The 16,027-nt window shown below is 35.8% G+C and overlaps 1 protein-coding gene across 2 annotated transcripts in view; it reads right to left on the bottom strand.

Annotated features, from left to right (window-relative positions):
- The window catches only part of LOC136997153 (putative uncharacterized protein DDB_G0282133), a 164,008-nt gene that overhangs the window by 36,496 nt on the left and 111,485 nt on the right, over positions 1-16,027 (bottom strand). The window lies entirely within an intron of this gene.

Raw genomic sequence — 16,027 nt, forward strand, 5'->3', positions numbered from 1 at the left:
TCTGACATATCATCTTCGAGCTCTGAATTGTTATTTTCCATAAATATTTCCAGGCCATCAGTTTCCTTTTCGTCACGTACATGATAGACATTCTCATTTACAGCACTATCAGTAGCTTCATTACCGTCAGATCGCGAATACTTGTTTTTTATCAAGTCACTTTCGTCACACGTGTCACTTTCAGTTTCAATGTTCGCTATTTTTGTTTCTAATTTTGTCCTTGCTCGATATTTACACTTCCTCAACAGTAGACGAGAAGCCGCGAATATGCGATCACACATTTTGTACGTTTCAAACCGTTTTTTCTTTTATTCTGAACCGTAACTCTTTAATATGCTCTAAGGTGTTACTATTTTGAGCCGTAAAATATTAACCAAACGTTAACACAATCTGAAAGTTCAGAATAAAAATACTGGTTTTTCCCTGATTGGACCGGCCAGATCCAGGAAAAAATACAGATAGATATTTTTTAACCAAAACCTGGGAAAAATCGTGGAGAATTTATAGCGAAAAACCAGGACCCGTCTGGATTTTCTAAGCTAATATTTCCCATGCAGGGTCCGTATATATTCAGAGAAAATCGAGAAAAATTTCTATTTGGGTAACTATTCAAACTTAAACATTTTTGCAATTTTTACAAAATAAAACACTTATTAAGGGGGGCGTTTTGTTTAGAAAGCCGAAAAATGCAACATTTTTAGGGATTTTTTTTTCAGTTAAAATAAAAGTTATTAGTTCAAAACTTTGTGGTTTTTTAATTGCAGTATTAAATATAAAAAATAATTTTTTTAAGAAAAAATATTAATATTTTTATTAAAAGATAAGGCCGTGTTTCTGGTACCTCGCCGCCCACTGTGTTCAAGATAGCGGCCGTTCTTTTTATCTGAAACCAAAAATGAAAACTTTTTCATTAATTTTATGTAATTACTTTCTGGGTAAACTGAAAAAAATTTTTTAAATGCGAAAAATGGAAAATTTATACGACTTTGAAAAAAAATGCTTTTTTCACAAAAAAAATTCTGATTTTATTGCAAAAAAATTAGTGTAATTTAACTTTTTACAAAATTATTTCACCCAGAAGGTAACTACATAAAATTAATAAAAAAATTTTTATTTCTAGTTTCAAATAAAAGAAATGGCCGCTATCTTGTACACAAGATAAGCGGCGAGGTACCAGGAACACGGCCTTATTTTTTAATAAAAATATTAATATTTTTTCCTATAAAAATTATTTTTTATATTTAATACTGTAAATAAAATAACCACATAATTTTGAACTGGTAACTTTTATTTCAGCTGACAAAAAAATCTCTAAAAAATCCTGCATTTTTCGACTTCTCAAACGAGCGCCCCCTTTAAGCTTTAAGTTAATATATCTGCTTGTTGATCTTTACCATTAATATATTCCTATTGAAAGCTCTATTTTTAAAGTTCTTACAAACTTTTATTCAGATCTATATGTTTAACTCTTCGATTATTTTCCGGATTCTTAACTAAGAAGATACATGATTGATTGTCCTCAAATATTGTAGGTTATAAGAATGTATATATTTATTTTAGTAAAATATATTGGGTACAATTGATAAATATAAAGCCAGTCATTTGCTTGCTCACATAGAACTCGCAAGACTATTCGCTCGCACAACTCTTAACTATTATTTTTGTACGCACAACTCTTAACGCTTTACTCTTAACTCTTTCTCGTTACTTTTCTCGTTGGCGACGATCATCAAACTAAACTTTCTGAGCTCATGGTATTCCGAATTTATAGGGATACACCGACGACACTGAACTACACACACTACGCTACATGTTTTTATAAACAATCAAAGTTGCTTAGGAAAGGTTTCTCAAAAGTGCCGCTTTCAAAAGACGCCGAATAATCTAAAAGGCCGCTATCTCTACTGCGCGATACCGCTGCGTCTTTTGCGCGATGTCGTTACCTTTTCGATATGCCGCCGATTTTCTCTGTCGGACGTCATATCTCTCTTTTCTTAATTTCTTTCTCTTTTTCTCTCTCTCTCTCACATCTCACTTATACACATACATCTCACATTCTCATTTACTCACACTCTCATTTATGCACATACATCGGTCTATTTTCTTATCCTACAATATTGTAATATTATCAGTCTTTATACTAAAATCTAACAACCTTTTAAACTAAAGTCCATCCACAACTGAATTACACAACGCTATAAGTTCGGCTTTAGTCGTTGATAATGCCATACAATTTTGTTTCGTAGTGGTCCAAGAAACTATACTACCAAACACTTTAATTAAGTATCCAGGCACTGATTTTCGAGCATGTACACATACCGGCACGTATGGTGTCCCTCGACGGCAACGGTATACGTGTGTGAAACAACCGTAGGCGTCACGCCCATTCACACAAATGCGTATTTGACGTGTCGTTTGAAGCGAGGAGCACAGCGAGCAGCAAGGGGGATAGTAGTGGCGGATATTTTTATCTTGCATCCTTAGCGCAAATCGGACGATCGAGAGAAAAAGCATTACAAGACGTGATGTCAAGTTAGTGGTATCCCTATAGCTGTCTTCTTCATGCGACCGTTTAATAAAGAAAGTGCGAGCGAGACAGTTAAAGCAGTTCGGTGTCCCTATTGATGTCTCGTTCGCTCTAACACCTATGTGTCGTGCTTTTCTTTCTTTCCGTTAAAAAACGTAGCTGAGTCGCGTGCACCGACCGCCAGCATTCATTCTATTAATTATTATATCATATAAAGAGGTTTAATTTAATGAAGAATAGAAATTTGTATTGAAATGTTTAATTATACGAATATAAGAATTGTTTGCTTCCGTAACAAAAATACACGCTTGTCCTGATTAATTATTGGTTCATTTATGATTGTGTAATTAATAACTTCTTTATTATAAGCAAAATTAGTAATAATGGAACAGGATAAGTCGCTAGAACATACTGTCTCCAATAAATGTTTAAATATAAGATTTATTCGAAAATATGTATATCATAGAAAAATTGCTTGGTTGCGCGGGAGATATTCTAGACATCCAATCAGCACAGTTTGTTTCAAGTGGAGGTCTCTTTCCGAGATATGATTACTTCTACTTTTTGGAAGTCAAACCATGGCTTTTTTTAAGTTAATTCCTTTCATCGTTCTGCGTAGAAAAATAATTAAGTTAGAAATGAATTCTTTACGAGGTATTTTGCATCTTACCCTAATATTTTTAGCCTTAAATACGAAATATCTGGTAGTCATTTCTCGATGATTTTATTTTTATGCTTTTATACGTGGTATAATGAATAGAATACGCTGATGATAATAATTTTCAGATACATCAACTGTTCAGATATATCAACTGACGTGCTAATTTTGCGAATATAGCATGACCTTTTTTCATTCAAAACTACATTAATTAGCTGAAAATTACGACTTTTTGCAATACATCCCGATTGTTTTACGCGAGCGCTTCATTCTGAAAGTCATTTTTGTGCAGAGTTTCGCAAATTAACTATTTCTAACATTGTAAACAATTTTTAATATCGGCCGCCAATGAAGTAGTACGCACGCACGCACATACATAAATACATACATACATACATATATATATATAAAATACATAGAAACACATGTAGACATCTCACTCGTCCAAATGCGTAAGTAACACGTGAGTAGACACGTATTCGGCGAGTGAGACGCCTATAGGCGCTTCTATTCGCGGTGTGAAAGTTTTATTGGCTCTAAAAAGGGCCGATCGTATGACTAGCGCGGAAGCTTCTTAGTAGTCCGTCCAATATCCGGACCGGTCAATAACTTGATTGATTCGACGGGGTATCGAATCAATTAAGTTAGCGAGAAAATCTGGTCAAAACCGAAGTTCTTCCCAGATTTCTCTTGCATGATTAACTAGCGCTGCTGCCGTTTTTTCCTTTCTTGGCTCCCATCGTCGAACCATTTGTGCCCAAACATTTTCGATCAAATTTAGATCTAGTGAACGAGCAGGCCAGTTAACCAATTGGATCTCCGGATGATTCCGAAACTATGTTTGTGTTTCATGCGATGTATGGACTGCGGAATTATCCTGCATTAATCGGATTACTGGCATGTTTTCTGCGGAGTAGATTGCGCGTACTGATGGAAGAAGAACATCTTCCAGTATGCGAATATACTCCACAGAGATCATACGTGTGGAAATTTCCACCAGCTCACCAATTTTAGTGCCTGAAATCCAGCCCCACATTGCGCATAAAATCCTTCCACTTCTGTGGATAGGCACAACATGGTTTGGATTCAACCGTTCACCTCTTGGTCGCCATACATAAAATTGGCGGTCGGCATACGATATAAAAACCTTTTCATCGGTCCAGATCGTGGCCTCCCACTCTTCACGACTCGTTACCAGGTTTTCCAAAGAAAACGCGATACGCTGTTCTCGATGAACGGGAGTCAGCGGAATTTTGCGGGCTAGACGGCAGCAATGATACCCGATTTCGTTGAGACGTCGCCGGGCAGTCCTCTCGGATATGTGGACGTTCGCCGCGTTGATAGTCTGCTGGACGGTACCGAAGGAGTTATCAGAAACTGCGGCAACGATAGCTTTGTCTTCTTGTGCACTGGTCTTACGAGGACCACAATTATTTCGACGAAGATCATGCAAAACATGATCACCATCTTCAATAAACCGTTGGATCCATCGTCGGACAGTTTTTACAGAACAAAAATAGCAGCAGCAATTTCTGCCACTGCTCTTCCCACCTGCCACTGTCCGACAATACGACCTCGTATCTGAGGACACAAGTTCTGAGGCATCGTTATATTTATCGCGATTCACGTCCGCTTGATGCTATGACACAACGATAATTAATTGAATAACAAAAAAAAATCAGAAGTGCGGTCTCTTAGTAATAAATCAATAAGAAAAAAGAAAAAAGAAAGTGACACACAGGCAAACAAAAGTGCGATATTCTACAACTATTTCATTGGCGGCTGATATTAAAAATTGTTTACGATATTAGAAATAGTTAATTTGCGAAACTCTGCACAAAAATGACTTTCAGAATGAAACGCTCGCGTAAAACAATCAAAACATATTGCAAAAAGTTGTAATTTTTAGCTAATTAATATAGTTTAGAATGAAAAAAGATCATGCTATATTCGCAAAATTAGCACGCCAGTTGATATATCTGAACAGTTGATGTATCTGAAAATTATTATCATCAGCGTATTCTATTCATTATACCACGTATAAAAGCATAAAAATAAAATCATCGAGAAATGACTACCAAATATTTCGTATTTAAGGCTAAAAATATTAGAGTAAGATGCAAAATACCTTGTAAAGAATTCATTTCTAACTTAATTATTTTTCTACACAGAACGATGAAAGGAATTAACTTAAAAAAAGCCATGGTTTGGCTTTCAAAAAGTAGAAGTAATCATATCTCGGAAAAAGACCTCCACTTAAAACAAACTGTGCTGATTGGATGTCTAGAATATCTCCCGCGCAACCAAGCAATTTTTCTATGATATACATATTTTTGAATAAATCTTATATTTAAACATTTATTGGAGACAGTATGTTTTAGCGACTTATCCTGATTCATTATTACTAATTTTGCTTATAATAAAAAAGTTATTAATTACGCAATCATAAATAAACCAATAATTTATCAGGACAAGCGTGTATTTTTGTTACGGAAGCAAACAATTCTTATATTCGTATAATTAAACATTTCAATACAAATTTTTATTCTTCATTAAATTAAACCTCTTTATATGATATAATAATTAATAGAATGAATGCCGGCGGTCAGTGCACGCGGCTCAGCTACGTTTTTTAAAGGAAAGAAAGAAAAGCACGACACATAGGTTTTAGAGCGAACGAGACATCGATAAAGACACCGAGCTGCTCTAATTGTCTCGCTCGCATTTCCTTCATTAGACGGTCGCATGAGGAAGACAGCTATAGGGACACCACTAACTTGACATCACGTCTTGTAATGCTTTCTCTCTCGATCGTCCGATTTGCGCTAAGGATGCAAGATGAAAATATCCGCTACTACTATTCCCCTTGCTGCTCGCTGTGCTCTTCGCTTCAAACAACACGTCAAATACGCGTTTGTGTGAATGCGTGTGACGCCTTCGGTTGTTTCACACACGTATACCGTTGCCGGCAAGGGACACCATACGTGCCGGTACGTGTACATCTCCTCCCAAACCTGCATCTCCATAACACACTAGTGGATGCTTCTCTTCTTCTCTAATATAAACTAAACTTAGATTCTTTGTCCCTGTGAGATATCTTAATATTCTTTTGAGATGTTGCTACACGGCATTCGGATATTTATCTTGATATCTACTAAAGTAGTTTATGGCAAAACTTAAGTCTGGACGTGATCTTAACATTGAATACATTAAGTAGCTTATTAATTCGTTCACTTGTTTATCTGTAGTTTTATCACTTTCAATTCAAGTTAAATCTGATTTAGATTCATTTGGTGTTACACACTGTTTGCAGTTTTCAAAATTAAATGTTCTTAAAATTCCTAGCAAATATCGTTTTTGGTTAATTTAATTAGGTTAATATACCCTTTACTTTATTATATTCTATTTCTAATCCAAGAAAATTTTTTTAATTTTCTTTATCTTTTATATTAAACTCTTGAATTAATTTGTTTTTATAGTAATCTATACAACTTAAATTTGGATTTGCTAGTATTATATCATCAACATATAGCAATAAGTAAACAGTTTTTTTTATATTTCTTAAAATATAAGCAGTAATCATTGTTTGATCTTTCAAAATTCAGACTTAATAAAAAATCATTAAATCTATTGTTCCAACATTGGACGATTGTTTTAGCCCGTAGAGCGATTTGTTTAACTTGAACACATGGCCAATTTTATATTTAACACCTTCAGACGGATAAATATAAATATCTTTCTTTAAATTTTTATGGAAAAATGCAGTTTTAACATCTAGTTGTATAAAATGATATTGAAATTGATTTCCTATAGCTAATAAAATTCTTATAGTGAACATCTTTGCAACGGGTGAATATAATTCATCATAATTAAATGTTTTTTTTTTTGCGCAAAATCTCTTACAACTAATCTTGCCATATTGATTTAACTTATCTTTTTCAAGTGGTTTGTAACTATATACCCATGTTGTTCGCTATTCGACTCGGTCCCGACGGTTTCTGGGACTTGGAGTGCCTTCGCGATAGTTAGAACAGTTTGCCGCTACTGTCTCTCGGCCGTACAGAAAACGGATAAAAAATAACTCTCGTATGGTCGTTAACACAGTTTTATTGATTCGGGCGTTGTGTTATAAATACAAGCCTTATAATTCGTACTCGTTAGACCGCAATAATAGTTAATTTAGGTGACTAACTACACGCGGGATAGGTCCCGTGTAACGTCCGTACCGCGCGTGCTAAACGGGTTAACGTTCGCGAATGGTCTGTGTGCTCTCTTCTCGCCTCTCGCGAACAGGAGGTCTCCCTCCCGGCCCCGACCCTCGTCGCCTAGCTCCTCAATCCGCCAGAGCGCGAGTGTCGGTCCGGAAGAAGACGTCTCTCAAGCGCCTCGCGCAGATTCCGCAAAGCACTGGAAGGCCCACGGAAAGTTCCGGAAGCCCGGTGACGCGCAATGCAGGCGCGAAGTGCAAACACATGTTGTATCCAATATTTCTACATCTTTAGGTTCAACAACTGACTTCCATGTATTCGCTTTAATTATAGATTCTATTTTTCTACTCATTGCGTTCTCTCACAGATTCTTATTTATTCTATTTCTTAAATCATCATAATAATTCGGAACATTTTCTACAAAAGACATAGCATCAAAAGCCATATACATTTCGAAATCATTAAATTTTTCTGTATGTTTTAGATTTTTTTTACTTTTAATCTTTACATTTTCATCTCTCTGTGGTTCTAATTCTTCAGTTTCTAAAATTGCATCATTATCATCATCTACGTCACTATTCATATCTACATCTTTGATCCTGACAATGTTACTTTTCTCATTTTGTTTATAATAGAAAATATCTTTATTTAATACTACATTTCTAGAAGTTTGAATTTTTTCTTTTTTGACATTCCATAATCTGTAATCATTATTTGCGTACCCCATCATTATACACTTTTCAGATTTCTCATCAAATTTACTTCTAAATTGACCCGGCACATGTGATACGCCATTGTACCAAAAACTCTCCAGTTTCTAACATCTGGTTTTCTATCATACCATAGTTCAGCAGGAGTAATTGATTTGTGCTTGGTCTACGATTTAAGATATACGCCGCTGTTCTTATCGCTTTATTCCAAAAATGTTGTGGTATTTTTGAATCATTTATCATTAATCTTGCTTTTTCCATTAGACTGCGATTATAACGTTCAGGCTTTACCATTCTGCTGGGGAGTATATTGTATAATTTAACAACAGTGCCGTTTTCTTTACAATAATATATCCTTTCATTTGAAACGTACTCTTTGCCATTATCGCAAAATGACTATTCGTTTATTAAATTTAGTTTGTACCATTTGTATATATTCTCTAAAACAACTAAATACTTTACTTTTGGCTTTAATCATATAAACACAAATAAAATTCGAAAAATCATTCATAAATGTAAAGAAATATTTATAACCATCACGTGAAACTGGATTAATCGGACCACAAACATTTGAATGTACTATTTGTAGAATACGTTTATTTTTGTTTCTCGTTCGAAATTGTAGCTTTCTCATTCTTCCATATGTTGCGTTGTCTTTCCGATCGCAACCGTAAGTTCGAGATCCGCTTGGGGAACGGGACGTACTGCTTAGAGGTGTGGAATAACTGGACGCAAACCTTGCCTCGAACAATTTATTTAATCACTCACAAACCGCCAGGACGGTGTTAGATTTTCGTGAGCCGTGTACGGACACGGGGAAACGAGTCGGTGTATTCGCGTATCGTAAACTGAATCCGTCGCTGCTTGCGCGCGACTGTATTTATACGAATCGGCAATCAAGAGTTTTGTAATATTATTGATATGTTATTGTTGATATTTCTCGGATTGCTGATTCGTGTCACCTTGAATCCGAGGTTGTTTCTCTGCAGCCTCATCGTTATTCTTTATTTGCTAAATAATTCTTTCTTAGTATTTTTATTTTGGTATTTAACTTAATTAACCTTATAGCGACACGTTGTGTGTTACGACACACAACACATATACGCATGATTCACAAAATTCTACTTTCCTTAACTTTCATTTTTTAATACCATCAACCATATCATTATTTATTAACTTCTTTAAATATGAATAACCTAAATGTCCATATCTCTTGTGCCATAACTTAAGATTTCATCTTCTTTGTCAATATTCAAACATTCACTTTTCAGTACTTTAAAACATATTTCATACAAATAATTTCTGAGACCCAAACCAATTAATCTATTTCCATCCCATAACTTTACCTTTTTTAAACACTACTTTTATATTGAACATTTCTAACTTTTTAACAGACATTAGTTTTTTGTTAGATTTAAAACATAAAAACATTCTTGATTGTGCATTTAACTCTTAGTCCCGACGGTTCTTTTCGGCACCTTTAATCCCGACTCATGGGTCGTTTGCGTCTTTGCGTTATTTGGATCAGTAAAAACGCTTTAAAAAATCTGAAAAAATTCATGGAGCTTCTTTCAACCTTCAACTTGAAGTCCCAATCATAATATTTCGATAAAAATTATTTTTTTATATAGTTTGTTATTAAGAAATGGCGGTACCTACAGCACTTTGAAATTTCGCTTGGATCGAAAACGACCCATGAGTCGGGACTAAGAGTTAATTTTGTTGCCATTTACAAAACTATAAACATTAATATTTCCAATACCTACCGCTTCTAGATAATTTTTATCCTTAGCAACTGCTATTCTTATTTTCTTTAATATACAGGGTGTCCCGCGTAAGGTGTACCACCGGGAACTGGGAGGTAGATGGGATTGAAATAAATATAAAAGTCCTTTACCGTTTTACGATATTCGCAATAATAAACGAGATATTAATTTTTACAATTGGACTAATGAGAGCGCGTCGAGAGAAGCGCTCGAGCCGCTCGAGGTCTAGCCCGGCCTAGTCTATCATACATTGGCTGCGGGCGGCGCGTTGGAAAGGCAAGAGGGGAAACGCGCCGTGGCTTGGCGCTCAGCTCACGTCTCGCCGCACCGCGCCTAACGTCACGCGTCTATGCCGCTACGCACAATCGCGATTACAATATGTATGTTGTATAATAATGACAAATAACTTATTTAGGGAAGAAAATAATAAAAGATCGCGAATTTGCGATAAAGTACGATACGATAAAGAAAAAAATTACAATTGTGGATACTGTAATTAAGTTATTTTGTATTTATGCGTTAATTTTTTACATTAACACGATTCTGTTACTTTTACTTTATTATGATATTTATTTGTTGTGTACATTTGGTATGAATTTTTTCACAGTGCAAGGAAACGCTATCGTTTCCACACCACCTTGAGGTAGATAGCTTGGCGCGTTTTTTTTTTAAAGTGGTTTCCCCAGTAGGCCTAATCCACTCTTCTCACACTTCTAATTAAGTGTATGTTCAAAGTGCCTTCCTTGCATTTGCAAACATACTTCTACTCTCCGAGAAATTTGCCGTGTTGCACGGTGCGCCATATCTGGAGTGATGGTTTGAAAGGCCGCTATGATTTCATCACGTACCTCATTTTCAGTACCATCACGTTTATGCTCGACTAAAGCTTTGATATAGCCCCAAACGAAATAATCGAGCACGTTTAAATCTGGCGATCGTGCCGGCCAAACGATCGGACCACCCCGACCGATCCATCTATCCGAAAAACGATCATTTAAAATTTCTCGTACTCTACGAGAATAATGTGCGGGAGCTCCATCGTGCTGAAAAATCAGCGTTTCCCGCTCTCGAAGAGGAATGTCCTCCAAAAGAATGGGCAATTCATTTTCCAGAAATTCTGCATATCTTTGTCCATTGAGATGTGCCGGTAAAAAATACGGCCCGATCTGAAAATTTGCCACAGAAACGTTATGGAAACAATGCAATAGAAAAAAATGTCTTTATTTGCAAGAATATTTACCACTCTGTTTGCAAATATTCCTGCCCACACATTTATGGACCACCGATATTGGAAGGTGCACTGACGAACAGCTTGCGGATTCTCCTCTTCCCAAAACAAGAAATTGTGAGAATTGAATACACCATTCGGCGAAAAAGTTGCTTCGTCCGTCCATAAAATGTGATCGGGAAATGAAACATTTCGCCGACATTGTGCAAGGAATCCTGCGCAAGTTTTATTCATGATTATTATACAGTTAAAAGCGCTATAAATATCAAATAAAAATTAGAATAAAATCATAAAAATACCTTCACAGAAATAGATGCGCTGTATTTCATCTCGTGGAAAAAGTTGCTGCACACGTTGAAAATGAAAAGGATGCAATCCATTTTCTTGCAAAACACGATGCACTGTGGTTTGTGGTATACCAAGTGCGCGACTTACACGGCGTATAGTATTTTGGGGATTTTCCTCGAACGCACGCAGAATTTGTTCGTCGTTGTTGACGTGACGACGCAATACCCTGTCACGGTTTTCATGCATCATAACAACTCCTGTTTCTATTGCGCGTAGGAAACACCTCGTTATTGTGTGTCTGCTTGCATGCCGACGATTCGGAAATCGCTCCGCGTACAGACGCTCCGCGACACGAGCATTTCCTCTGGCCATACCGTAAAAATAAATCATGTAAGTATACTCTTCCGTTGTAAAATTCATTATAAGCGCACTCTAATAATACATTACTAAGAACAGATACGTGCAACAAATGTAAATACGAGAAAAAAACAATTGAAAATATATTTTCAATTATTTTTTTCTTGTGGTCATATATTGTTTTTTTCTCGTATTCACATTTGTTGCACGTATCTGTTCTTAGTAATGTATTATTAGAGTGCGCTTATAATGAATTTTACAACGGAAGAGTATACTTACATGATTTATTTTTACGGTATGGCCAGAGGAAATGCTCGTATATTAAACCGTATGTAATAAGTGAACAGTTATTTTCGTTCCAACTAATATACAAGTTTAGATAAAAAAAAGTTATTGCAATGAATAAGAAATTAAAATAGAACAGTAATTTTATACATATGTTACTATGACATATTTTCAATATAATTTTTTATTCATAGACCGAAGAACATTTTACCATGATTCCATCGTCGTTCCTCATTTAATCCAAGATCCACTTTGTTAAATACGTTTTCTTGAAGCTGGCTAATATTATCAGATTTAGGAAATCTACCGGCGATGCCAGAAATAACGATGTCATCTTCAGATTCGACATCAATGACCGTGGATTTTTTATTTGAGTTCATGTCAAACCCAACGACAGTAAGTTTTACTTTTCTGGTTAACAAAGTCGCAATATCAGCAAATTTCTATATATTTTAAATGATTTTTATTTTACGTTTTTACATTTACACACTCTTTTTTTCTTAATTTTTAATGATAATATTTAAGTGAGATTTTAAAACCCAACTTACGCGATTGCCTGTGCGGCTGGCGTAACACTAGTTAGTAGCTCACCTTAAAACTTTATCTGTTTTTATAAAAAAGACATATGTTAATTATTTCATCACTCCTTATGCGGACACATTATAAATTTACTATTTAAAAAACAATTGATTGATCTCAATAATAATTAATGGTTTGTAATCGTGAAACTTTAATGCCACGTATTTCAAATTATTTGCAATCATTGATCTGTAATAGTAAATTCTCTTATTTATTTTACTATCTGTTGCATTGAGGGACCCGAAAATATGATATGGAAATAAGAGTTTTGAGACCAATTGTATATATCTAGTAGAAAATTATTATAATTTTTAGTTATATGAGCTAGTTACATAATAAATTACATAATTCTAATTAAAGAACTACATTTGTTTTAGGATTAGTAAATTTTTTTACCGTAAGAAACAATATATTTCTTTAAATAAACATGTAATTAATGTAAACGTAGTTTAATGCGTTTAACCTTTTGAATACAATAAATCCTATATATCGCGCAAATACAATTGATATAGCCGACGAACTCATATTAACATTTGGCGAAAACGATCGATGAGGTCGATGAAAATATGCAAAATAAAATTTAATAATAAAGTACAGATAGTCTGAAAAAAAAGGCAACAAGAGCCGTTGCTAGATGTTCGTGCCACTAAAATTCACATTATATTGTAGAAATTATAAAAACCCGAGAAAAAATGGTGTAATATGGTCAGATGTAAAAATATATAATTAGTTATGAAAAGATCTAATAACATATGTAATTTTATATGATTATATAAAATTCAGGTTTTTTCATAACTAATTGTATATATTTACATTTGATCAATTATATTATTTTTTCTCAGGAATTACAAACGTTTCTGCTTGTGTTAGGCCTTCTTCAGTGTCGTTACAAATAAAAATTTTAATAAAACGGTATTACAAGAGTCGAAGCGTTTAGTAAACAAATAAAGCTGGTTGAAGTTTGGAACGTTCCTGGAACGACTTTTTAAAAATGATTTGTCGCTCTTGTCCTTTTGCAGGGAGAAAGTTTTGAGACCCACAAACAAAGTACAAAAGAGACCGATCCGATACATGCGTCGGAAGACACCCTTATACCCGAAATACAACCCCCAAAATCACTTAAACAAATCTAGCCAAGCTAAAAATGACTTGTCGCTCTTTTCCTTCTGCACAGAGAAAGTTCCGAGGCCCTCACACGACATGCAAAAAAGACCGATTTGATACATGCGTCGGAAGACACCCTTATACCCGAAAAACCACCCCCAAAATCACTTAAACCATTCTAGCCAAGCTAAAAATGATTTGTCGCTCTTTTCCTTCTGCACGGAGAAAGTTCCAAAGCCCTTACACAACATGCAAAAAAGACCGATTTGATACATGCGTCGGAAGACACCCTTATACCCGAAAAACCACCCCCAAAATCACTTAAACCATTCTAGCCAAGCTAAAAATGACTTGTCGCTCTTTTCCTTTTGCACGGAGAAAGTTCCGAAGCCCTCACACAACATGCAAAAAAAACCGATTCGATACATGCATCGGAAGACACCTTTATACCCGAAAAACCACCCCCAAAATCACTTAAACCATTCTAGCCAAGCTAAAAATGACTTGTCGCTCTTCTCCTTTTGCATAGAGGAAGTTCTAAGGCTCTCACATGACATGCAAAAGTGACTGAACCGATACATGCGTCGGAAGACACTCTTTTACCCAAAAAACCACCCCCAAAATCACTTAAACAATTCTAGCCATGTTAAAAATGATTTATCGCTCTTTTCCTTCTGCCCGGAAAAAGTTCCGAGGCCCTCACGCGACATGCAAAAGAGACCGATTTGATACATGCGTCGGAAACACCCTTACACTCAAAAAACCACTCCAGAGTCTAAAAAATTCTTGATTAGCAAAAAATAACTTGTCGCTTAGAATGGTTTAAGTGATTTTGGGGGTGGTTTTTTGGGTATAAGGGTGTCTTCCGATGCATGTATCAAATCGGTCTTTTTTGCATGTCGTGTGAGGGCCTCGGAACATTCTCCGTGCAGAAGGAAAAGAGCGACAAGTTATTTTTAGCTTGGCTAGAATGGTTTAAGTGATTTTGGGGGTGGTTTTTCGGGTATAAGGGTGTCTTCCGACGCATGTATAGAATCGGTCTTTTTTGCATGTTGTGTGAGGGCTTCGGAACTTTCTCCATGCAAAAGGAAAAGAGCGACAAGTCATTTTTAGTTTGGCTAGAATGGTTTAAGTGATTTTGGGGGTGGTTTTTCGGGTATAAGGGTGTCTTCCGACGCATGTATCGATTCGGTCTTTTTTGCATGTTGTGTGAGGGCTTCGGAACTTTCTCCATGCAGAAGGAAAAGAGCGACAAGTCATTTTTAGCTTGGCTAGAATGGTTTAAGTGATTTGGGGGGTGGTTTTTCGGGTATAAGGGTGTCTTCCGACGCATGTATCAAATCGGTCTTTTTTGCATGTTGTGTAAGGGCTTTGGAACTTTCTCCGTGCAGAAGGAAAAGAGCGACAAATCATTTTTAGCTTGGCTAGAATTGTTTAAGTGACTTTGGGGGTGGTTTTTCGGGTATAAGGGTGTCTTCCGACGCATGTATCAAATCGGTCTTTTTTGCATGTTGTGTAAGGGCTTTGGAACTTTCTCCGTGCAGAAGGAAAAGAGCGACAAATCATTTTTAGCTTGGCTAGAATTGTTTAAGTGACTTTGGGGGTGGTTTTTCGGGTATAAGGGTGTCTTCCGACGCATGTATCAAATCGGTCTTTTTTGCATGTCTTGTGAGGGCTTGGGAACTTTCTCTGTGCAGAAGGAAGAGAGCGACAAGTCATTTTTAGCTTGGCTAGAATTGTTTAAGTGATTTTGGGGGTTGTTTTTCGGGTATAAGGGTGTCTTCCGACGCATGTATCGGATCGGTCTCTTTTTTACTTTGTTTGTGGGTCTCAAAACTTTCTCCCTGCAAAAGGACAAGAGCGACAAATCATTTTTAAAAAATCGTTCCAGGAACGTTCCAAACTTCAACCAGCTACAAATAAGACAAATTACACAGAATATTCTTTGTAATAAATAATTTTCATTATAGAAAGATTGGTAAAATGGCACTGCAACAATATTGCTTGTGTAAAATAACAATTTTGTTTTTTTCATAAAAAGATTATAAACCTGCGATACATACTTGTAATTAAACGCCGGATCTATATGTCCAATAAGAAATGGAAGGGCCAGAGAATGGTATTATCCATCAAAATGCCTTCAAAATTCGTAGTGGAATTGTTTGAAAAAACCGAAATGTCACTAATTGAAACAGAACAAGTAGTTATACTTAGTCGGTTGAAATGATAGTGTTCGGAAAAATTATTGCTCAGGCTCGTGTGAGGGCCTGAAGTGAAGAATTCAGGAGAGAGTTTTTTGTGATAAGAAAGAGGGGAA

Source organism: Linepithema humile, chromosome 1, assembly GCF_040581485.1.
Source record: "Linepithema humile isolate Giens D197 chromosome 1, Lhum_UNIL_v1.0, whole genome shotgun sequence".
Taxonomy (NCBI): domain Eukaryota; kingdom Metazoa; phylum Arthropoda; class Insecta; order Hymenoptera; family Formicidae; genus Linepithema; species Linepithema humile.